We start from the raw sequence: 18,426 nt of genomic DNA on the forward strand, positions 1-18,426 counted from the left end.
ACACAACTATACAAGTCATTAACACGTGTAATGGCTGATCCCCCATCACGATAGCATGAAGACCAATTGCCTGACCCGCAGTCCGTCTTGCTCCTCAAATAATTTTCGGGTTAACATGAAAACGTCTCTCGAGTTTATCTCTCTAATGTTGTTTTCCCATCTTTCATTTTATCAGCTTAGTGCCTTTATTATGCCCCAATTACTCATCCATTGAGCGGTAGTTAAACTGAACCCAAATTTAAAAAAAGTTCCTTTTGCTAAGCAAGCTACAGTCTTGATAATGTCAGATATATTGTTTTTTAACACATTTCTCAACAATGAACAGTCAGTTTTATCAAGCTAACATATCCTAACACAACGAGTGAGAGTATTAACTGGTCTAATTATTTTATTAGACCAGTATATATTGTTAGATTATACTGGTATAATTATATATATATATATATATATATATATATATATATATATATATATATATATATATATATATATATATATATATATATATATATATATATATATATATATAATTTTGTAACTAGCGTCAAACATTGTTATTTGCTTAGCTAAACGAACTAGAGGGTTCAGTTCCTGAACCGATTATGTGCCTCTGTAATCCTTTACACCACCGCCCACGGGATGGGTATGGGGTGCATAATAAAGAAAGAAATAGAAGAAATTGAAATTGCATAATACGGTTATTGACATTCAATAATAGTAAGATAAAGCAATGAGGACCAAATGGGAGACCAGTGATCAGATGAATATTACAGACTCAAGGGTAGCCTTCTCTTCTTGTATATAAATGAAAAAATAAATTCGTTTGTTTAATTCTAATGCTTGTAGGCGAGAACAGTTGTGAACGCCAGCTAGCGCACAAGTACATGAGCGCCCAAAATACTTTTACACAAAAGACATGTACAGACAGGCGTGTGGCTTCTGACTTCTTTTTTATTGATTAATATTAAATATTAGGCGCTTACCTATAATAGTTATCATTTTATACATGTATAACTCTCACATAATAAATATAAAAGGAATTTATCCAAAAACTGACAGAAGTGTTGTGTTTTGTGCGTTGTATCGTGTTTGTAGGCATTCGGGTGTGTTGTGTTTACGCTGGCGGGCGGCGTCCTTACCAACTCCGGATTATGTCTATTACATCACTAAACTTCATTTAATAACTATATGCCTGTTAAATAGAAGATTTTAATTGTTAATAGCATTATATTGTCGTTTTAATATGGAACACGTACACATATGCGAAACGTCGAAAGCTGGTGTCCGAAGTGGTGAAAATATTAGTGTGCGATGGTGTCAATGTACGGAGTGTCTTGTATCCGTTTGTATGTACTAACTTTTCAGTGAACGAAGTTGTTTCTAGCCCGGTATCCGAAATTGCAGTAGACGACTTGACCAGTCCCCTATATGATCCCCGGGATTATATATACATACGAAACATATACATCTTGTGACCGAAATGGTAGAAAGATATGTGTACGCTCCGTCCTCCGTATCGACAAATTCGAATTACCCAATGTGACGTAATCGGCGCCACCATAGTGTTTACCAACAACAGCTGAGCTGGTCGGTGTCCCGGGCGTTTGGCCAGTTATCTTCACCATATGGAGATATATAGTGGGTTGGTTGACATTTGAGGTACGTTGGAATATCAGTTTAGTCATTTCTCACAGGTAGCAGCTGCTAATGACACCAGCACACTGGAAAATATTGTGGCCTCCCTGGGCATGAAGCCGTGTTTACTCAGACTGGCCGTAGTCACTGGCCAATATTTACTGCCCTTCATGATGCTTTCCTGTAGTGTTGCTCACTAGCTGTGTAACCACCAAGTTATATCTTATCATTTTTTTTTCAACGTCACGCTACGTCGCGTCTTCCTTTTAGAGAGCTGTGTATCACACTGGCGGCAGCTGGAGACGGTGTGGGGTTCTAGCCACACTGTGGCAGTGAGGGTAGGCGGTGTGGGGTACCAGCCACACTGTGACGGCCGCGGGAGACGGTGTGGGGTACCAGCTGCACTGTGGCAGCAGGTGGAAACAGTGTGGAGGGAGACAGCGTTTGTGGTGGCCGGGGGGGGGGGGGGGCTGCGGGGGAAATGTTGCTGTGGAGGTACTAGCCCAACAGTAATGGCAGGGAATGTTGCTGTGGGGTACTAGCCCTACTGGTTGCTAGGGAGATGTTGCTGTGGGGTACCAACCCCACTCAGTGGGGTAGTAGAGACAATGGTGTAAGGAAACCAGCCCCACTGTGGTGGTGGGGAAGACATGGGTATGGGTTCCAGACCCTCTGTAATGGTGGGAGAAGTGTTGCAGTGAGGTACCAGTCTCGCAGTGGTGGAGAGTAGGTATAGCTGTGGTGTACAAGTCCCACTGGCAGCAGAAGAGACATTGCTATGGTGGCAAGTAAGGGTTTAGTGTGGGGGTACTGCTTCTGCTGTGGCAGTAGTGCATATGTCTGAGGTACCTCAGTGTGTTGGTGGTGGAGGAGACCTTGTTGTGGGGGGTTACCAGTCACACTGTGGCAGCAGGGAAGACATTGTTGTTGGATATCAATGGCACAGCATGAGGAAAATAGCCAGAAGGCTACACAAGAAATTTGCCACAAGGCAAAGAAGCTAGAGCCGCAAGGCCACTGCAATGAGTGGGCCAGAAGGTCCCAGAGTCTCCCCTCCCCCCCCCCCCCCCCCAAAAAAAAAGAGTTCACGCCCAAAGTCAAAGAGTGAGTTCACGCCCAAACAAATTAACTACAGATACATGCCAGTCATAACATATTGAAGTGAATGATTAGAAAAAAAATGCAGAATAGAACCAGTGAAAAACTGGGGTGCTATAGGCACAATCAGAGAACACTATAAACATTAGAAGTATGTTGAACACGTTTGTTCAACATACTCCAAGCAGGTATAAGAAATATTGCCGGAAGAAACGAGGACACCTTCAAGAGAAAACTAGATAGTTTTCTTCAAGTGCAAGATCATTCGGCTGTGGTGGATATGTGGGCCTGCGGGCCACTCTAAGCAACAGCCTGTTGGAGCAAGCTGTCACAAGTCAAGCCTAGCCCAGGGCTGTACTTGGGAGTAGAAGAACTCCCAGAATCCCATCCATGTACATGCATTATCATACTTTTCAAAGCAGTATGAGCTTGTCTCCTCTGTAGCTCCCTAGTAAGTGCATTTCTGTATGCAGGTTGGTACATCAGATTAACCACTACACTGCATTAAAATCTGACACCCCTGTGGTGCGCAGAAAATAAATTATTTCCAAAAAATTATTGTATCTTCTTATACTGTATTATTAAAATGCGATCTCTGATCACGGGAAACAAGAAAAAAATGTTGTATGTGACATACTTTGCCGTGATGGAGCTGAGAAGTTGAGCAAATTATGGGCACTGAGTAATGATACTCTCGGGGACACTAGACCCTGCCACCCCGTGGGGCGGCAGTTGCGAATATAATTTTTCAAAATTACTGTATTTCAGTGTCTCTCATACGTCTAGTGCCCAACAGCTAAGTGTGGCAGGAGCTGCCCCAAATACATTTTTACATAATTATTTCACTGTCTGTGAATGGTTTTATATCCAGTTTTTTGCAGTAATATTATTAAATTAGATGTAATATGTGGAATTTATATAGTTAAGTGTATGGAATGTCACTATTCTAAAAAAATATGAGGCTCATATATGGTGACACGTATATTATATTCTTAGATCAACCAAACATTACTCCTTTTGTTATTATGCTATATACACACATTATATATCACTATTAATTAACATTTATTTGAACCATAACTACAAATAAGCAGTTCTGGTGAGTATGGTGATGAAATCAAAACACAGCAAAGAGCCACAAGCAGACGACGCCAGTAGTAATAAGATGCAAGACAATGCCCCAATATTCTACACATCTTGCTATGACTGGCTACAAAACTGCTGTTATTATCACATTTTTGTCACAAAATTCCAAATATGAATCCATTTCCATATGGAACTGAACATCAGTGAAGGAACATAAGATCGTTTCATGATGTGTAGATGCAGGAAACAATGGCTGGGTGCTGTGTCTGTACCTCATGCTGTGAATATCATAACTAGCATTGTATTCACTGATATCTGAACATTGTACTTAGTCTTTATCACAGTCAGGATCATCTATGACACTATCAGCACAAAATAATTTTAATTACCTATTTTATTCATCATTGCTAAGTGGTGCTGTGGCCCCTAGCTGTACAATGATGCTGTGAGCTCCTGCATGCACCAGCCTCGGTTGCTCTCTCAGTATTAACCCTTAAAGTGCGCATCACGTCATATGACGTGTTGGACGTTGTTCCAGTCAACTGCGCATCACATCATATGACGTGTTGGAGTACTACGCAAGATTTAAACGGCCCGTGGATACACGGGGTTCACCACACCTTCATCAGGGCTCTTGTAAACAGACGCCATTTTAAAGAAAAATCGTGGGCCAAACTCCCGGGTGTTATTGGCCTCAGTATTGAGTGAGCAACCAAGCCTGACACACGCAGCATGAGCTAACAGCACTGCTGTTCAGCTTGTGACCACAGCATCGCCTAAAAATGCCAAAATATACTTGTTCATGCTATTATGTAGCGATGATATTATTACAGAAGACCCCCGACTGTGATAAAACTGACCAGGGTTCTGATAATAGCAGGATTGTGGTGATATTTAGCGCTGTGCGCCATGGAGGGAGGAGTAATGCTGTGGGAGAGAGGGTGGTGGCGATGTCTTCTGACTGTGTGTGGCCACCTTTTATTGACTGCACTCAGCATACCAGCTTAATGGTTCGCTATGGTGAACACAAATGTAGATACTTATATATAACGTGTGTATAGAGGGTATAAACAGCAAGAGAAGGTTTTGAGCCGCCATTTTGGTGAGGGCGGTGGCGTCGTCTGCACGACGCTACCGTGCAGACGACGGTGTTGTTTACTGGTTACCACGATGGTCTTTGGGCACCATACCAGTTTATTTGTACAAGTATGGTGAATAAAACGGGTAGATATTGATATATAATGTGTGTATATAGTGTAATAACACCACACAGTATTGTTGGAGGAGAAATATTAGTGCGTCTGGCCTTGAGGGCGGCAGCCATCAGCTGACTGTGTGAGGTTCTACGTCTTTGTGCCTTTACTCACCATACAAGCTTAGATGTACAGTTATGGTGAACAAAACATGTAAATACTTATATATAACGTCTGTATATAGTGAATTATAGCAAAAACAGTATTGTGGGAGGAGAATGTGGGCGAGTCAGATGACATGAGGGAGGGCGGGAGTGGCTGGCTGGTACACGGCGGTCACTCCTCGTTACTTTTTGACTCATAATAGCTACTTAGTGGTTCGTTATAGTGAACAAAAAATGCAGATACTTATATATAACCTGTGCTTATAGTGTAATAATCGACAAAGTATTTGTTCACTGATTGATGAACATAATTGAATCAACAATATGCACACCATATTTTTGAGTACAGCAATGATTCACTCATTTTATTATATAAATATATCAAACTACACACTATTGAATAATTTTACAGCAAAAAAACTATGAAAAATCAATCAGAGACATTGAAATAATTAGGTAATTATCTCTTTGTGGCAACTCCGGCCTGACAGCTGGCGAGCAACAGACTGCCTGGGACGCACGCTGAGTCAGAGCCTATAATTTGCCAGACTTCCCCGCCCTATAGCGAGCAATATATGCCACTTACGATTTTTTTATTATTTTTACCATGATCAGTGAACACAAATTAACAGGTTAGGAACAAAAATTTTTGTTTTTTTTCAAAATTACATGCGCCTGTGGGGAAGAAAGGATATTATACCCCTAGCATGTTAACACTTTGGCGTACCCCGTGCGCCACCCCTCAACTGTGCGATTTGGGTCCAAGGGTATCACGGGAGCGCGCGTAAATTCTGAAAAGCGTATACTCTCTTCAACTTTGTCACCTTAATTCTCGTCCTACGAGATTAAATTTGGTATCATTGTGTTCGCAATAGAATTCTCTACAGCACTAAATGCATATAGCACTAAATGCATATAAACTCCAAAAGCCCGGCTAATTACCCGCAGCAAACAGAGAAAGTGCGAATGAGTTACCCAGGAGCGCGCAAACGCGATAAAATGTTTTCACTATTTTCACTCTGGTCACCTCAATTTTCGGCCTAGGTCTTTCATTTTGGTCTCAATGGGTTCGCAATAGAATTCTCTAGAGGAACGTTAGCATATAAAATAAAAAACCAGGTCACGCTCCAACCGCCGACGAGTTGAAGACGGACCACGTGTTAGCCGCGAGTGAGCGCTCAGACGCCTTCCAGCTACACTCCCAATTCCCGCCCTTTTCAAGCCTTTCTTTCGCAATTTTCTTCCTGGAAGGGCCTTGTTCATGATCACTATCCATCGTGGAGTAAACGTAGATAGTTTCTAAAGCCGCAGTAAGAAATATAGCAACGGAAAATAGCCGAAATGTTCACACGTTTGAGATGCGAGGGGAGGCGACACAGGTCACAACAGTGGAGCGAAAACAATGGGCCGACGGCGTGTGCCGAGCCGCCTGCGGGCCACGAGGTGCAACAAAGAAAATGGGAAGACATCGGAACGCATTTTAAAACCAGTCCCAAAAAAAATCGGATAAAAACCTGATTTTTGGCGATTATTTAAAGTGGATGACGCAATGCTGCGTCATGCCCGTCATTACCATATGTAAACGGATGGCGCAATGCTGCGTCATGCCCGGGCGAAAGTGTTAAGGGCTAATCATCAAACCGTGAGGGGTCCAAATAGCTTAAACACCCACAGGCGCAACAAAAACAAAATTAAAATTTTTTTATTTTTATTTTTAATCTTTTTGTGTTCCCTGAGCATGGGAAAAATAATACAAAAATTTAATTGTAATTACCAACAATGTAAATGAAGCAAGAAGTTTGTTGATGACCTCACGCCTCATCTTTGCTGGAGTGCTGTGTGCCTGGGATGAGTCAGGCGCGACGGAGAAGGAGCCAGAGTTGCCACGAATTTATTTTCCCTGTATTATTTACAGTAACTATGGCCTATTTTACACCCATTTTTTTCCCTGGTGTGGTTCAATATGTTCTCACTTGACGATTTGTTAGCATAGAACTGTTATTAATGTATATTATATCCACATATTAATGTCACAAGTATTTGCACAAAAATGTCTTATTTTCAATAAAATATACTATTTTTTATGAGTTATTTTCAATATTGACACCCACTTATTCTGTATTTACATGTGTTTGCATCAGTCTTGAACATTTAGAACTCATCAAGACTGTGATACTCGTCAAAACATTTGACATAGCACAGAGGGACCTGACACGCTGTGCACCAAGTCATCACCATTTTTTGTTGCCTCTTTGTTGTTGTCTTGCATACATTGCACTCATGCTGGCCAACAGCACACTTTGCAGTTGGTGGTAAATACCTTAGATTGTGTGTGACAAAGGCATCCTTGAAAGTGAGCCTGGGTGTTGGAGCATGGTGCAATAGCGGGTTCAGAATGGGTCTCTGTGTGCCAGAAATTACTTTGCCAAACTTCTCTAGTAATTGTGTCACTACAGTAAAACTGAATGCATGGAAATTTTGTTTACCACCTGTTTTGACAAGATACATATTGTAACTGTTCAGCATTGTTACATCAACAAGGTCGAAAAACATTTTCTTGGTCCACTTCACTGTTTTCTGTACACACTCTACTGCCCCCATCATCATATCACATTTATCCACCAAATGCATGTTGATGTTATAGTCCAAGACACAATCTGGCTTATAGATTATTTGTGTTGTTGTTCTGTTCACCTTGCCACTGTCCAACATTGTACCATTGTGAATGGTGGTCAACATGTTCACTTCACACCTGTCTTTTCACCGCACTGAAAACATTTCACCTGTTTTCCTTAGCTCGCAATCACCAACCTGCATAGCAGTGTGAAACACTGGCATTTCCCTTCGTTTTGCCTTCACTGTGCCACACACTCCAGTTCTATTATCAAGCAAGAACCTAGTTAGCAAGGGACTGGTATAATAGTTATGTGTACAATATGTGGCCCTTGTTCAGATATGGTGCAAGCAGTGACTTCACAACACTACCTGAGAAGCTATGTTGGTCATTAGCAGGAATGTCTACATTTGTACCCGTATACATGATCATGTGTAACACAATTCCTGTTTCACAGTCACAGTACAAAGAATTTCAATCCAAATCTGTGACATTTGGAGGGAATATACTGCTTGAAGGCAAGACATCCTTTGAAAAGCACAAGGAATTCGTCAATCACCAGCTTCTGAGCTGGTACGTAGAAATCCCTGTACTTTTCAATAAGTTCATTCAGGACGTGCCTTACCTTTCAAAGTCTATCATCATTCTGGTGTTAATTATTTGCAAAATGAAGACACCTGAGTGTTATCCGAAATCGGTCTCGAGGCATATATTTGCCAAACATTGGTGTTGGAACAGTATGGTCTTTGCTCCAATAATGGTCATGTACATGTTTGACACAATGTTTCATCAACATACACAGTGCCAAAAACACATACATTTCACCCACAATCGTATCTTTCCATCGCTGTAAACGTGAAAAATCAGACAGCTCCTCCTCATCAATGAGATCAGCGGCATATTTGTTCGTTTCCTGAACAATATATTCCATGAGCGGCTGATCGAAATAGGGGGTAAAATAGTCCATTTCACACATATCTGCACCTTTATCAGGGAAAAGGTCTGTAATCCCAACATCTGAATTATCAAAAACAGGAATTTGTGGAACAAAATCTGTCCTATCACTCCACACAAAAACACCTGGTGTCTTTCGAGAGCCAATAGTGGCACCACAGCGAGAAAACCGTGGACCAGGAGCTGAAGCAGGTCTAGGAACAGTAGGGGTGGGCAGGGACGGTGACGGAAAATTACTTGATGTTGAAGGTATTTGTTCATCAGCGTCCCCATGTGGTGCCATGCAGTGCCGCATGGCCAGGCCAGATTCTGCTGAAGCGACAAAATGTTGCTTGGCAACACCACACATTCCACTGGCACTAGCACCGAAACTATTTTCCGATTCTAAGTCAGTAAAACAGGAAAACGATTCATCTTCCTTAGACTCGTTAACCAAAACATCAATATCCTGCAAAGTAGCACATGAACTGAGGGGTCTGGCACGAAGTGGAGTCGAGTGAGGGCGAGTAGACATGGGGTGAGATGCTAGGCCTAACCCTGGTGGAGCCAGCATGTTCGCACTTGTCGTCGGTCGTATCCACCCTTGAGGGCTGTGTGTAGTCATGATCAAAGTCTGAGTCATCAGTATCAGATTCATCACCATCCAGGAACAAATTCTTATTAATTTCTTCCTCGGTCAGAGGTTGGGAGGAACGCCTCGTTGAGCGGGGTCGGTTGTTGGAACTTGATGCGCTCGACATGGTGTCCGCCGGGTAACTGAGGCCTTTACACAATGGCGACCTTCGCGGGATTTCTTTCCCAGGTGGCGTTTGTTTATGGTCGGGTGCGGCTCGCCGATGACTACCCCTAACCCACGTGGAGCGTTTAAATTATAGCGCTAGACGTGAAAACAGCCATTAATGTATTGCGCAGTTTCGGTTTTGTTACTGAAATCGTCTATATATGTATTGTGTGGTTTAACCCTTAAACTGCGCATGGCGTATATATACGCCATAAGTAACATGTCCCACCGTGCGCATGGCGTATATAAACACCAAAGGGTGCCAGGCACGATTCAAATGTCCAGCGGTGTAAAGGGGTCACCCATACCGTAGCCAGGGGTAATTGTAAACAGACGCCATCTTGGAAAAAAAATTAGAGCAGGCCTCCTTTGTTTCACAGGCCTTAGTTAGTGGCCAGACACCATGGCGAGCACATCACGACCCAGTGTGCGACCTCGCTCAGCCCACCGCGCCGAGCAGTCTTTGACTGAAGACGAAATTGCAAATGAATTGTTCAAGGACATTGACGACTCGGATATAGATGAAGATTATACACAGCCTGAAGAAATAGAAACAACGGATAGTGAGGGTGAACATGTTGGTGCCACAAGAGTGAGGATGCCACACGAGTTACCCACTACTACTCGACACCACTCGGCACCACCTCGCGCCCAAGCACGTCGTTCATCTGTTCCATTGTACGTTTGTGATATGATCGACGAGTCTGAAACAGGTGAATCTTTCTCAGGTTTTAGTGATGAAGAATCGGAGAATAGTTTTACCCCGGCTGCTAGTGCCAGTACAAGTTTCGCCGCATCAGCTGCTCGCCCAGCCAAGCGCCGCCGCATGGAACAATATGGCGACAATGAGGAACAAATTCCCTCATGTTCCAAATCTTTTTCCTCATCTACCCTTCCTGCCCCTACTGTTGCAATGCCTGCTTCAGATCCTGGTCCCCGGATTCCTCGCCGTGGTGCAGCTCATGGCTCTCGGAAGGCAGCAGGTTTGTTTGTGTGGAGTGATGAGGAAGATTTTGTTCCACAAAGTCCCGACTTTGACAACAGAGATGTGGGAATTACAGATCTTTTCCCTGATACTGGTGACAAAATGTTTGAAATGGACTTCTTTACTGCATATTTCGATGAGCCGCTCATGGAACACATTGTTCATGAAACGAACAGACTTGCGGCCAATCTCATTGAAGGTGAGGAAGTATCAGAATTTTCACGACTACAGCGTTGGAAAGAGAGAACTGTTGGTGAACTGTATGTGTTTTTCGCAGTTTGCATGTTGATGAAACATTGTGTGAAACATGTAATTTCAGATTATTGGAGCAAAGACAACGCTGTTCCAACACCATTGTTCGGGAAATATATGTCCCGAGACAGATTTCTGTTGATCCTACGGTGCCTTCATTTTGCAAATAATGCAGACGAGAGACAGGATGATAGGCTTTGGAGGATGAGGCACGTGCTAAATGACCTGATTGGAAAGTTCCGAGATTACTACGTACCAGCTCAGAAGCTGGTTATTGATGAATCCCTTGTGCTTTTCAAAGGATGTGCTGCCTTCAAGCAGTATATTCCTTCAAAACGTCACCGATTTGGACTGAAATTCGTTGTGCTCTGTGACTGAATCAGGAATGGTGTTACACATGATACTTATTACGCCACAAATGTATATATTCCTACTAATGACAAACATGGCTTCTCAGGTAGTGTGGTGAAGGCACTATTTGCACCATATCTGAACAAGGGCCACATATTGTACACAGATAACTATTGTACCAGTCCCTTGCTAACGAAATTCTTGCTTGATAATAAGACTGGAGTGTATGGCACAGTAAAGCCAAAACGAAAGGAAATGCCTGTGTTTGACACTTCTATGCAAATAGGTGATTGCGAGGTAAGAAAAAGTGGTGCAATGCTTTCAGTGCGGTGGAAAGACAGACGTGAAGTGAACATGTTGACCACCATTCACCCTGGTACAATGGTGGACAGTGGCAAGGTGAACAGAACAACAAAGCAAATAATATATAAGCCAGATTGTGTGATGGACTACAACATCAACATGCGTTTAGTTGATAAATGTGACATGATGGTGGGTGCACTTGTGTAAGGAAAACAATGAAATGGACGAAGAAAATGATTTTCCACGTTATTGACGTAACAATGCTGAACAGTTACAACATGTATCTTGTGAAAACAGGTAGAAAACCATATTTCCGTTCGTTTAGTTTTCAAGTTGTGAAACAGTTACTAGGTAAATTTGGCATACAAAGACCAATTCGAGACCCAATATTGAACCGTGCTCCTGCACCCAGGCTCGCTTACAGGGAGGCCTTTCTGATACACCAAATCAAGAAATTACCACCAACTGGAGCTCGTGCAGCAGGCCAGTGTCGGTGTGTTGTGTGTTCCAGTACCAAATTGAGGCCACAGAAACGTAAATTGGTGTAGACATGGAGCGAAGTGTGTGCCGTCCCTCTGTGCCATATCGACTGTTTCGCACAGTATCACAGTCTCCAGGACTACTAAATGTGTAATTCTTTTGTAAATAAATGTACGTATCAAGTTAATTTTTGTGTTTTTATTGAAAAAAAAAACAAATACATTGAATATTTCCTGTAAATAATACCATTTTGGTGGGCATACTTGTGACACTAATATGTGAGCGCCTAGTGAGTCTATACCATTTTTATTATAATACATCGTCTAGTGGTAATAATTGGAACAATACTAGCGAAAAAAATTGTGTAAAATGACCCAAGAATACTGTAAATAATTCCGCGAAAATAAATTCGTGGCAACTCGGGCCGCCTGAGCGGCTGTGAGTGACGACTGCCTGACACAGCACCCTTGAGCGCTCACGTTCTGTGACGTCATCGGCCAACTTGTCGGCTCAATTGTGTCGTTGGTATGTACAATAGAATTTTTTTATTAGTTTTCCCATGCTCAGTGGACACAAATTAACATGTTTAGAAGACGAAAAAAAAATTTTGAATTTTTTTTTTCTTGCGCACCGGGGTGTAAATATCATCAGGACCCCTGAGCAGTGGAAGGGTTAAGGCTCTTACAGCCAGCAAAGATGCTGACGATTTTTTTTCAAGATGATGTCTGTTTACAGGAGTCCTGAGTCAAGAGGATGTGAGCCCCATGTACCTGCAGGAATTTTGACTCTCTCCCTATACCTAAAAGTGCCATATGGTGCTCTGCAAACCCTGAATCAGGCACCTTTACCCTTAGGCTGTTAAAGACCTTTAACCCTTAAATGGCGCATGGCTATATACTGATTGACACCCACAGGCGCAAACAAAAAAACAAAAAAAATTATTTTTTCTTCCTAACCTGTTAAGTCGTGTTTCCTGATCACGGGGAAAAAAAATTCAATTGTACTTAACGGCGATGTAATTGAGCTGAGAAGATGAATGATGACGTCACAGTTTGCATGTTCGCTCATGCACGGTGCGTCCCGGAGGCGTCGCGTGCGGTCTTCAAGCAGCCACAGTTGCAACGAATATATTTTCACGTCATTATTTACAGTGTTTATGCGTGTATTCTTTGCAATATTAGTCACTAATTATGTTGCACATAATGTCACTTGACAGTTATTGTCAATATATGTTGCACACATCGAGTATACACATGCGCACACAAACTTTTCCATTATGGCATTATATTATGTATAGTAATCACAATGTTCATTATTTTATATGTACACACTAGCATGCACTATGTACAGGTTTTTGCACTATTATTGTACATTTAGAAGTCTTGGAGTGAGGGTAGTCATTGAAGCAGTCGACAGCACACAATGCAACTCCACACCCTTCACACCATGTTTGCACCATTTTACGTTTTTGCTCTCTTCGTTTTGTTGTTTTACATACTACGCATGCACGTTGGCCTATTGCACGCTTTCCACCTGCTGGCAAATTCTTTAGTCTGTGTTGCTGAAAGGCATCCATGTGAGCGAGCCTGGGTGTTGTAGCATGCTGCAACACTGGGTTCATGATTGGTCTTCGTATGCCAGGGACTTCTTGACCAAACTTTGCTAATAACTGTGTTGCAAGTGTTAAAGCAAATGAACGGAAAATAGGTTTACGTCCAGTTTTCACCTGGTACAAGTTATAGCAGTTCAACATGCTCATGTCAACAAGATGGAAAAACACTTTTTTCGTCCACCTCAATGTTTTCTGCACACACTCGATAGTGCCAATCATGATGTCAGCTTTATCAATCAAATGCATGTTGATATTGTAGTCAAGAACACAATCTGGCTTATATACTGGTTCTCTTGTTACACGGTGCACCTTGCCACTGTTCAACATTGTACCCTCATGAACGGTTGTCAGCAGGTTCACTTCTCTCTTGTCTTTCCACCGTACTGAGAGAATTTCATCACATTTCCGTACCTGGCACTCACCAACTGCAAGTCCACCGACAAACACTGGCATTTCCCTTCTTCTTGGCTTTACTGTGCCAACCAACCCAGTTCTATTTTCAATCAAGAACTTAGCTAGCAATGGACTTGTATAGTAATTATCTGTGTATAATGTGGATGTGGCCCTTGTTCATCCATGGTGCCATCAGTGACTTCACCACACTACCAGAGAAACCATGTTCGTCGTTACCGGGAATGTCTATATTGCTAGCTGAATACAGAATCATGTGTAACATGTATCCTGTTTCATAGTCACACAGTACAAAGAATTTCAAGCCAAATCTGTTTCATTTTGAAGGAATATACTGTTTGAATGAAACACGTCCTTTGAATAGTATAAGGGATTCGTCAATCACCAGCTTCTGTGCTGGTACGTAAAAATCTCTGAATTTTCCAATCACCTCATTCATATAGTGCCTCACTCGCCAAAGTCTATCCTCAGTCCGGTCCTCATTAGTTGCAAAATGCACACACCTGAGGAGTATTTGAAATCTGTCTCTGAACATATATTTCCCGAAGAAAGGTGTTGGAATAGTCAGATCTTTGCTCCAGTAATCTGTGAGAGCGTGTTTGACAGTGTTTCATCAACATACATATTGCAAGAAACACATACATTTCACCTATGTTAGTGTTTTTCCAACGTTGCAAGCGTGAAAATTCTGTTATCTCTTTTCTAATGAGATGAGTTGCATGAAGTTTCGTTTGGTGTACAATATATTCCTTGAGCGGCTCATCATAGAATGCGGTAAAATAATCACATTCACTCATATCATCACCATTATCAGGGAAAAGATCTGTAATCCCAACGTCTTTATTGTCAAAGGCAGGAATTCGGGGAATAAAACCAGCACCATCACTCCACACTAGCACACCAGGTGTCCTGCGAGATGCAGGGGACGCAACAGGGGACGCAGCAGAGGTACTACGGCGAGGAAGCGATGCACCCCATGGACCAGAAACTGAAGCCCATCTACGCACAGTATGGCCGCTACATGCACGTGAGGTAGAGGCACGTGCATGTGAGGTAGAGGCACGTGAACATGAGGCTCTTGGTGCCACATGTTGTTCCATGCGGTGGCGCTTGGCTGGCCGAGACGCTGCCGACGCGAGAAAATCTCGCCCAGTAACACCACTGGTACTGGCACCAGGCTCGGTAACACTATGTTCTGATTCCACTTCACTAAAACCAGAAAAAGAGTCACCTTCCTCTGACTCGTCACCAAAAATATCCTCAGACTCTAAATAATCACAGGAACTGTGTGGCCGAGGGAGAATTGGGGTAGACACTGGGCGAGGTGGCATGGGTGAGCGTATAGGCTTCGCCATGGGAGGCGGCTGTATCTCATATTCACCGTCCGTGCTATCAACATCGGTCAATTGTGTGTAGTCTTTATCAATATCAGAGTCATCAAAGTCACTTTCCTCACCATCGGAAAATAATTCACTGGTTATTTGCTCTTGGGTGAGTGATTGCGTGGGGCGTGCCCGGGAAGCGTTCGGCCGTGCGCTCGACATGGTGGCTGCTGGGTAACTGAGGCCTCCCAAGTGATGGTAGCATGAGCTGGATTTTTTTTTCAAAATGGTGGCTGTTTACTATAGCCCCTGGGCAGCGTATGGGGACCCCCTCTACCCCGCGAGCCTTTCAAATCGTGCTCGGTATGCCCGCGCATCATATGATGCGATGCGCAATTTACTGCAAGTCGGGCAAAGCATCATATGATGCGATGCGCAATTGGAGGGTTAACCCCTAAGCTGCTCTGGGCTATTTGGCCTTCAACACCCAGGCGCAGAAAAAAAAAATTATTTCGTCATATAAAAGTGTTCATTTGTGTTCCCTGATCACGGTAAAAAAAATATAAAAAATTCTAGATGGCATATTTTGGCTGCAATAGGGTTGGGAACTCTGGCAAAAAAGAGGCGTTGACAGAGCAAGCGCTGGAGGCGTCAGTGCTGCCTGAGCTGTCAGGCAGGAGTTGCCACAAAGATATAATTACCTAATTATTTCAGTGTCTCTTCATTGATTTTTTCTAATTTTCTGGGGGGAGCCCCTTCGGCTCCCCAAAGCTTATCCTGGCTGATATGCTAATGTCAGACTTAGGCATCAGTCATGTGTATGGAGTTCTATGGTCCTACCGGGGACCACGAGCCAGGACCTGGCCCCCTCAGAGAGGCAAGGGGAGCAATGACCTATAGAAACCCCAGTGTGGTTGGAAGCATTCTATGTCTGCCATCGACCGGGTCAGGCACCCAGAAAGATAAGTGTCCCAAAACAAACCCCTATTCTGGTGAAAATTGCTACCACAAGCCGAACAGGTGGATAGAACTCCCCCTAAAAGAAATGAGCAAATGATCATGACGTCACACGTTGCCGCGTCGCAATCTGCGCAGCTCCGCCCTCCCCGGGAGGGGGAAGGGGGAACCCTAGACCTACCGTGCCGACTATCCACCATCAGTTCTTCGGCTGATGCTAGAGGCTGAGGTCGTGTGCTCCGGCTCCGGTTGTTGTTTCAGCACTGTACCTAGAGTGTGGTGACTGTCTTCTAGGTGGTGTGAGCCGGGAGTGATTGTCCAGTTCTCAGGCTGCATGTGCTTAGGGTTTCCTTCCTTAGGTGCCATGTAAGTACTGCCCTTGGGGCTTGGAGCCACTGTCCACAAGTTCCTTGGGTTCTGCCCCTGCTAGGCCATTTACTGCTTGGTTTTCGGCTGCCCTTTGTGTGTTTGGGTGTTCTGTCTTCCTTGTTCACCTTAGGGGTTGTTACGGCCCTCTCGGGTCGCAACTGGGTTCGTACTCTGATGTTATTAGAGGAAGGGTATCCGGCCCCAAGCCAGTAGTGGCTTTCAAGGGATGAGATCCGTGACGCAAGTAAAATAAAAGGGGAAGGGAAAGAAAGGCAAAAACTTTAGATTATAATTACTACCTTCACCAATAAATAATATATAAAAGTTACACAGGGGGAGGGGTATTAACACTTATTTACACTGTAGTCTTCTTCTGAAGACTCTGGATCCTTTCGGTGCTGAGTCCTCGGTGCTCTCGTGGTCTCTTGACGAATCCTTCGATCAAGCTGAGTCTACCCCTGACACAGGCCAGCCAAAACACAGTTCCACTGGGGGCACCGCCGTGGAGGCCGTCAACCACAAGTCCAGCAGAACAGCTGGCAGGTTCCGGATCAGCAACGCTGGTCAGGCCACTCCACGAGCGATACTAGGGTAGCGCCCTAGTCAGGAGCCTCGTGTGATACCACAAATCACTCTCCTGTCCTCAATACCCCAGTGGTCAGTCGTCTCCAGCAGTCGGTCCCGGGTACGACAATCCTTCTACTGCCACTTCACTGGCAGGGTAACACCACAGTGTTCCTCCGGGAGGCGACTCACAGCTGCTGCAGCAAAGCACAAGGTATGGGGACGGCTGCCTTGGGTAGACTGACTCAACTTCCATCACAGCAGTCCCAGGTCGTCTCTGTAAGCAGACACGTCATCAATAACAGGGACACACTAAAGCACCCCACTTACAGGCTCAGACACAAACGCCTGACGTATCCGCTCTATAGATGGCGCTGTCGTCGGAGCACCACCTCACCAGAGGTCAGGAGCGGCTGTGTTCTGAGCTGCACAGGACTGGAAACTGGCCCTTGTGGCCAGTACACGTCGTCCTCACCAGGTGTCGTCGTCCGTTTGGAGGGGGTTTCGGGAGCTGACCCACAGATGGCGCGGTCTCACTGCTCCGTGCTCGGACGCTGGATCCGGGTTCGTAACAGGGGTAAGGGGCAGTTTTGCACTGGTGGGATGCAGGGTACTGCGCAACTTGTTTTCACCAATCATGACGGCCGGCTCTGTTCCGCCTGGGTACGCTTTCCTCTTGCGTTCTTTTTCCTTTTGTTTATTTGCCTGGTGGGGGGGTGTGTCTGACTTCGTTCCTCTGCGTACTAAGTATTCTTCCTTCTTCCGGTGGTTTTTCCCTGCTAGGTTCCTGTGAGTGGACACATCCCGGGGGTTCAGTTCTTAGAAGGTTGTTTGGTAGCCTTGGGCGCCGGTTAGCAGTACCCTGCTTTGGTTTACCTGAGCGTGAGTCCTATTATAGTAAATGCTCAGGACCCTGGGAAACCCCTGGGGGCGCACGGGGTCTGATGGATGTGACCTGGGAGTCCCCCCCCCCCCCCTCGCTTCCAGCGAGTTTGAGGGTTGCTCTCACCCCTTGTCTCAGGGTGACTCACTCTGTCTTTTCCTCCGTCTGCTGCCTGTGGGGTCAGTGACACCTTCGGCCCGGAGTCCTGCGAGTTTTGTTGCTTGTTGCCCTGACTCGGTTACCCAGTCTTGTGCTGACTATGCGGGAGCAGGCAGCACGGGCTTTGCACGTTGAGCTTCGATGGTGGCAATGCTCTTAGTCGTTTGCTTCCCGGAAGCCCAAGGCTGCCCCGTTTTGGTTGGTGTTGGGGCTTGGGGGTGTTGGTTGGTTCGGTTCCTTCCACGCCCTCTTG

General features: G+C 44.4%; 1 protein-coding gene across 1 annotated transcript in view; it reads left to right on the top strand.

Annotated features, from left to right (window-relative positions):
• Window positions 1-1,554: 1,554 nt before the first annotated feature.
• The window catches only part of LOC138353521 (zinc finger protein 271-like), a 55,199-nt gene continuing 38,327 nt past the window's right edge, over window positions 1,555-18,426 (top strand). Inside the window, exon 1 of the mRNA XM_069306510.1 lies at window positions 1,555-1,659. The gene's annotated coding sequence lies outside the window, so the exon portion shown is untranslated. The remainder of the gene's footprint in view (window positions 1,660-18,426) is intronic.

The sequence above is a fragment of the Procambarus clarkii genome, chromosome 58, assembly GCF_040958095.1.
Source record: "Procambarus clarkii isolate CNS0578487 chromosome 58, FALCON_Pclarkii_2.0, whole genome shotgun sequence".
Lineage (NCBI taxonomy): Eukaryota > Metazoa > Arthropoda > Malacostraca > Decapoda > Cambaridae > Procambarus > Procambarus clarkii.